We start from the raw sequence: 5,688 nt of genomic DNA, 5'->3' as shown, positions 1-5,688 counted from the left end.
TCCACCCATCTTCATCCACCATGTTTGGGTTAAAGTAGCCTAAACAGTGAGACACAGACTTCTTTCTCCCCAGCCATTTGGACCAGCTGAGAAACAGTCCATGTAACATTTAAGAATAACAATAACATGCATGTAACATGAAATATCTTGTTTTGTTTTTATTACACTGATTCATTAAAATGTATTTATTTGAAAACAGAAAAGTGAACTTTTAACTTCTCATTAGTAAAGAAATTCTATTGTGTCTTCATCACATAGCAATGTAGGCATGTAGTGTTTAATGAGTAGCAAAAAATGTACAAAGTAATATTCGATCAATCAGTAAAAGTTTTACTGAATCAAACAGGATATCAAATACCTAAAATAAATTTACTCCAAATTTTGCACTGCTTCAGCAAGACAGAGTATGCATTAGAAAGAAACAAATTATAAATGATCGGTAACAATCTGTGATTGCCACTTTGGCCTCAACCAAAGATTGTCAACATTCTTTATGGCCCTATACCAACACTGCAAATGTTTTAGACGAGGGACGCCCCCAACCACGGTTCAGTCTCTAGCCTTCATTCCCACAGACTCTCTACTACATATAGGTGTGTGCAGTACAGCAATGTAGTGCTCAATGTAGGTACATGAGGTATGACTTCCCCTCTAAGTGTATCCCCTCTACACTAATAACAATACAAAGTAAAAAAAAAAAAAAAAACAACAAAAAAGTATCGTCTGTAATATGTGAAAATCCATGACCACAATCCAATTTAAGCCAAGTTATGAAACAGAAAGAGACATCCAGGTCACCTGGGGAGCAAGACATGCTGCCAAGATTATGGAGATTATGGAGGTGAATGTTCTTCAGCATTACCTGTTTTATACTCTTATTAAGCCTAAGCATAGGCTACACCGCTCCACACAAGGGTTATTAAGAATAAATAAGTCATGACATTGACATCTTAAACTGTTTCTCTTAAAAGGAATACCATGTAAATAATGATAGCTTTGTAAATTAACAATTTTGAAATTAAAAAAGATCATTGAATAAGTCAGAGGCAAGAGCACTGAAGTTTCTTACCTTTTTTCTGGGTTCTCATCAGACACAACTACTTGTGTGCCAACTTTCATCCTCTGTGCTCCAGGGGTGTTTACTTACTTCACTATTTAAGGCCCATCCCTCACTGTTGGGAGACAAATATCACCTCCCTCCCTCTTCACCTGCATCTCTGTCTTGTAGCTGACAGATGTTTGGTATTCATGAATATTCTGTGCCCTGCTAGACCCCGTTGTTGTTGGAGCGGCTTTGATCTTTGTTTCAAAAGAAAGTTCTTTATGTGCCAACACAAGAGACTCAGTGGCTTGCTACATTTGCTGTTGTAAACTGTTGAAAGTATGAATAGAGGGAGTGATTTGGAGCTTACAGTAAACCAACATAAACATATGGATCTATCAGATAAATGAGAAAGTAAATAATTTGAAAAACCCGTTTTTCTGCTCAGACATCAACTGAAAATAATATGTAAGCAAGGTGAATACAAACTAAAACGTTTCTACCAGAACCTGTAGAATGTATGTTTTTTGGAATCATTTCCAACATTAACTGCAAATATTTATTGTTATTCTGCTAATGTTGAAAAAGCACAATTTCACAATTGTGTTATCATAAAATCAGAAATGAACTTAAATGAATAAGCTTGTTTACGCGATTGTCATGATGTGTGGTTTGTGACGATGAGGAAGACGCAGACAGACCTAGGTAAGATGAAGATGAATGATGGTTTTAATGAAGACTGGAACAGCTCAAACAGTCCAAAACGAGCAGACAGCACAGTGAACCTGGAGCTAAGCTAGTCACTGGTAGCAACTGATCTGACAATGTGACAACAACTGAGAGCTGAAGCCAACTGTTACGACTGACGGTGTCAAGTTAATTATAAACATGAGTGTACAGGTGCCCGTCCCTGATTGGTTCCAAGAAAACGACGGAGACGTCCAATTGGCTGCCTTCCGGAGGTGACGGACATAAAAACTGCTGAAGCGGACTTCCTGTGATCCATCCTCTATTCATCTCCACCGGTCACACCTATTTCTTTTGTTCACCTGTTGTCAGAGTTCTGGAGTGTAGGAGTGAGCTGCCGTTTATGTTTCCTCAGTTTTCTCATGTTTTTCTTAGCTAGGAAGGTAAGTTTTTGTCCTTTGGTTTATTTACTTTCGATTAGGTAATTTTCTGTTACTATTCAGGTAGTTTCCTTTGGTTTGTTGTTTTCGGCTATAGCTCACTCTGAAGCCAAATACTCCATTTGGGTTAGGGTTGGGGTTTATTTTTCTGATTGGCAGTTTTATTTTGTGCATGGGGTTCGCCAATTATGGAGAAGGGATTTTCCCTTGATGACTTTGTACGTTCACCTTCTTGGGTAAAATTGGACAAATGTAAGAAAGCGGATCTGCTTATTGTGGCTGACCATTATAATGTTAAGGTGTCTTGCAGTGATCGAAAATCAGAACTGAAGGAAACGCTGTGTGAAAAACTGGTATAGAAAGGTGTGTTGCAAACGGCTGCAGTGAAGGAAGTCGGAGACGCCGCACTTGGAGCGGTTGCTGACGCGACTTTGACTGACGTGCCTGCTGCAGTCTCAGAGTTCAACCAAGACTCTAAACCTCTTGAAGGTATGTCGTCTGAGGATCTGCGACTCACACTCCATATAAGGGAGGTGGAGCACCGCAACAAGGAGCTGGAAGTGGAAGCCATGCATCTTCGGATTAGAGCTCTTGAGCTCCAAAACAGTGCACCTGCAGCTTCACCAAAACCACCGAGCACAGATTCTCCTGTTTCTGTTACTTATGACATTAGTAAGCACATCACATTGGTCCCGCCATTTCGTGAGTCTGAGGTCGACTCTTATTTTGGCGCATTTGAGCGCATAGCCGCTGCTTTGAGCTGGCCAAAGGAATTCTGGTCCCTTTTAGTGCAGTGTAAACTTGTTGGAAAGGCTCAAGAAGTATGTTCGAGCTTGTCTATTGAGCAGAGTTTAGATTATGATATTCTTAAGAAAACTGTGTTGCAAGCTTATGAACTTGTCCCGGAAGCATACTGTCAAAAATTCAGAAATCTTAATAAATCTGCTAATCAGACATTTGTGGAGTTTGCACGAGAGAAGAACGTTTTGTTTGATAAATGGTGTTGTTCGTGTAAAGTTGAAACTATTGATGATTTAAAATCACTTATTTTGTTGGAAGAGTTTAAAAAGTGTCTGCCTGAATGGATTGTGACTTATCTAAATGAACAGAAAGTGTCATCTTTAACAAAAGCAGCACTTTTGGCTGATAAATTTATTTTGACTCACAAAAATTTTTTTTTTTTTCTTGGATTTGTTTTCGGGAAATTTTTTCGAACGGAAAAATTTTATCAAGATCAGTGAGTCGAGATGTGCCATCAATTAATTTAAAAGCAAACAATCGTGAGTGCTTTTACTGCCACGCACCTGGACATTTAATTGCTGCGTGCCCAGTCTTAAAGGAGAAAGAAGCTAAGAGCATAAAAACTCCTGTGGGTGTGGGATTATTAAAGTCCGTTTCCCAGCCAAATGTACGCGGTGATATTCAACAAAAACCTAAAGTTAATGTTGATCCGCAGTTTTTGCCATTTATTTCGCAAGGTTTTGTTTCTTTGACGGGTGGGGAAAAGGATAAAGTCCCAATTACAATTCTTAGGGATACAGGTGCTTATCACTCTTTTTTGTTAGAATCTGTGCTGCCTTTATCTACGCAAACATCTTGTGGTTCAGATAATCTTGTGTGGGGAATAAAAATGAGCGTCACCAAAGCCCCTCTGCATATGGTGCACTTGTGTTCACCATTAGTTTCAGGACGCGTTAAAGTAGCAGTGCGTCCGCGGTTACCAACTGAAGGAGTTTCCTTCATTCTTGGTAATGACTTGGCTGGCGGAAAAGTGTTTCCTACACCAGAAGTTGTAGATGACCCAATTTTGGTTACCCTTGTTGCTGAATGAGCTGCTACTTCGGATGAGTTTCCTGGATGCGCAATTACACGCGCGCAAGCTCGTAAAATGGGGGAAATCGTAGATTTGTCTGGGTCATTTATGGCTACACTTGATGAAAATAGTTTTGATGTGAATGACTCTGACACGTTCAGGAACTGATGGACGCAGGGACTGAACAGTAAATACAAAAACTGGTGTTTAATAGGAAATAAACCGTTTCTTGGTCAGGCAGGCCAGGGTCAGAACCAGGGAATCCAAATCAGGGTGGCAATTCCAGATCTCAGGGTCAGACAGACAGGGGGTCGAAGCCGGAAGGTCCAAAGTCAGTGGTGGGGGTCAGGATCGGGGACAGGAGAGGCAACTAGGCAGAAGGAAGAGACAGACAGGTTAGTTACTGGGCAGTTAGCTCAAGTCACTCCAGCAGGCCTGAAAGGTTTAATCTGGGACACGTGGAACGAGGGGTGGATCTTCATAGTTCGAGGAAGGTCAAGGCGAACAGCCACAGGATTGATAATCTTGGTGATTGTGAACGGGCCAATAAAACGAGGTGAGAGTTTCCTACAGTCTGTTTTTAGAGGTATATTTCTTGTGGACAACCAAACCCCCTGACCAGGTTGGTAACTGGGAGCTGAGGTCCTGTGACGATTGGCCAGGAGACGATTGCGTTCGGCAGTTCGGGAGAGGGCTGCACGGGTCCGTTGCAACAAACGATGACACCAGCGAAGGTGATGCTGTACAGATGGTACTGAGAGTTCCTTTTCCTGAGAGGGAAACAGAGGCTGCTGATAGCCCAAGGACATCTCAAACGGGGACATACCTGTGGCTGTACTGGTCAGGGAGTTGTGGGAGTATTCTACCCAAGGTAGAAACTGAGACCAAGAAACAGGATTGTTGATGACTATGCAGCGCAGGGCTGCCTCCAATTCCTGGTTAACCCTCTCAGTCTGGCCATTGGTTTGTGGGTGGAAACCCGATGAAAGGCTTAGTGTGGCTCCTAAAGCTTGACAAAAGGCATGCCAAACCTTGGATGTGAACTGGGGCCCCCGGTCTGTAACAATGTCCAAGGGGATGCCATGTAAACGAACCACATGGTGCACCAGGAGATTGGCCGTTTCCATGGCAGTCGGCAACTTGGGTAGAGCTACAAAATGGGCAGACTTAGAAAACCGGTCAAAAATGGTTAAAATAACAGAGTTACCTTCAGATGGGGGAAGCCCTGTAACAAAATCCATTGAAATGTGTGACCAGGGTCGTCCTGGTGTAACATAGTTAATATTGTATAGAATTCCACTTGTCATTACTTCCCAGTTTGGGTTCATGTGTAAAGGGTGAAACAGCACCCCCTCCTGGTGGTTGGCAGGGTTACATATAGTGAACGCAAACATCTCGTTGCCAGTTCATGAGAGATGGGCGCGAGGTAGGTTCACTGAGTTTAATGCTCCATTAAAATGCTATGTTAACTTGTTGCTAACATGAAATGCTATCCCTCGTAAGGTGCTGAACCCGCTGTGACGAACCCGATTCCTGATCAGTCCATATTCTGTTTCGCACAGATAAACGACGTTTCATCTCATCCTGTCTCCTGGCCCTTATTCACACAACGCAGAACTGATTTATGCTGATCGATCAGAATTACCGAGGTTACATTGGCATCACAGACTTGCAGTTTTTAATAGAGATAAACATATGAGTAAGAG

This window comes from Poecilia formosa, unplaced genomic scaffold (assembly GCF_000485575.1).
Source record: "Poecilia formosa unplaced genomic scaffold, Poecilia_formosa-5.1.2 Scaffold662, whole genome shotgun sequence".
NCBI classification, from domain to species: domain Eukaryota; kingdom Metazoa; phylum Chordata; class Actinopteri; order Cyprinodontiformes; family Poeciliidae; genus Poecilia; species Poecilia formosa.
This window is presented reverse-complemented; position numbering follows the sequence as displayed.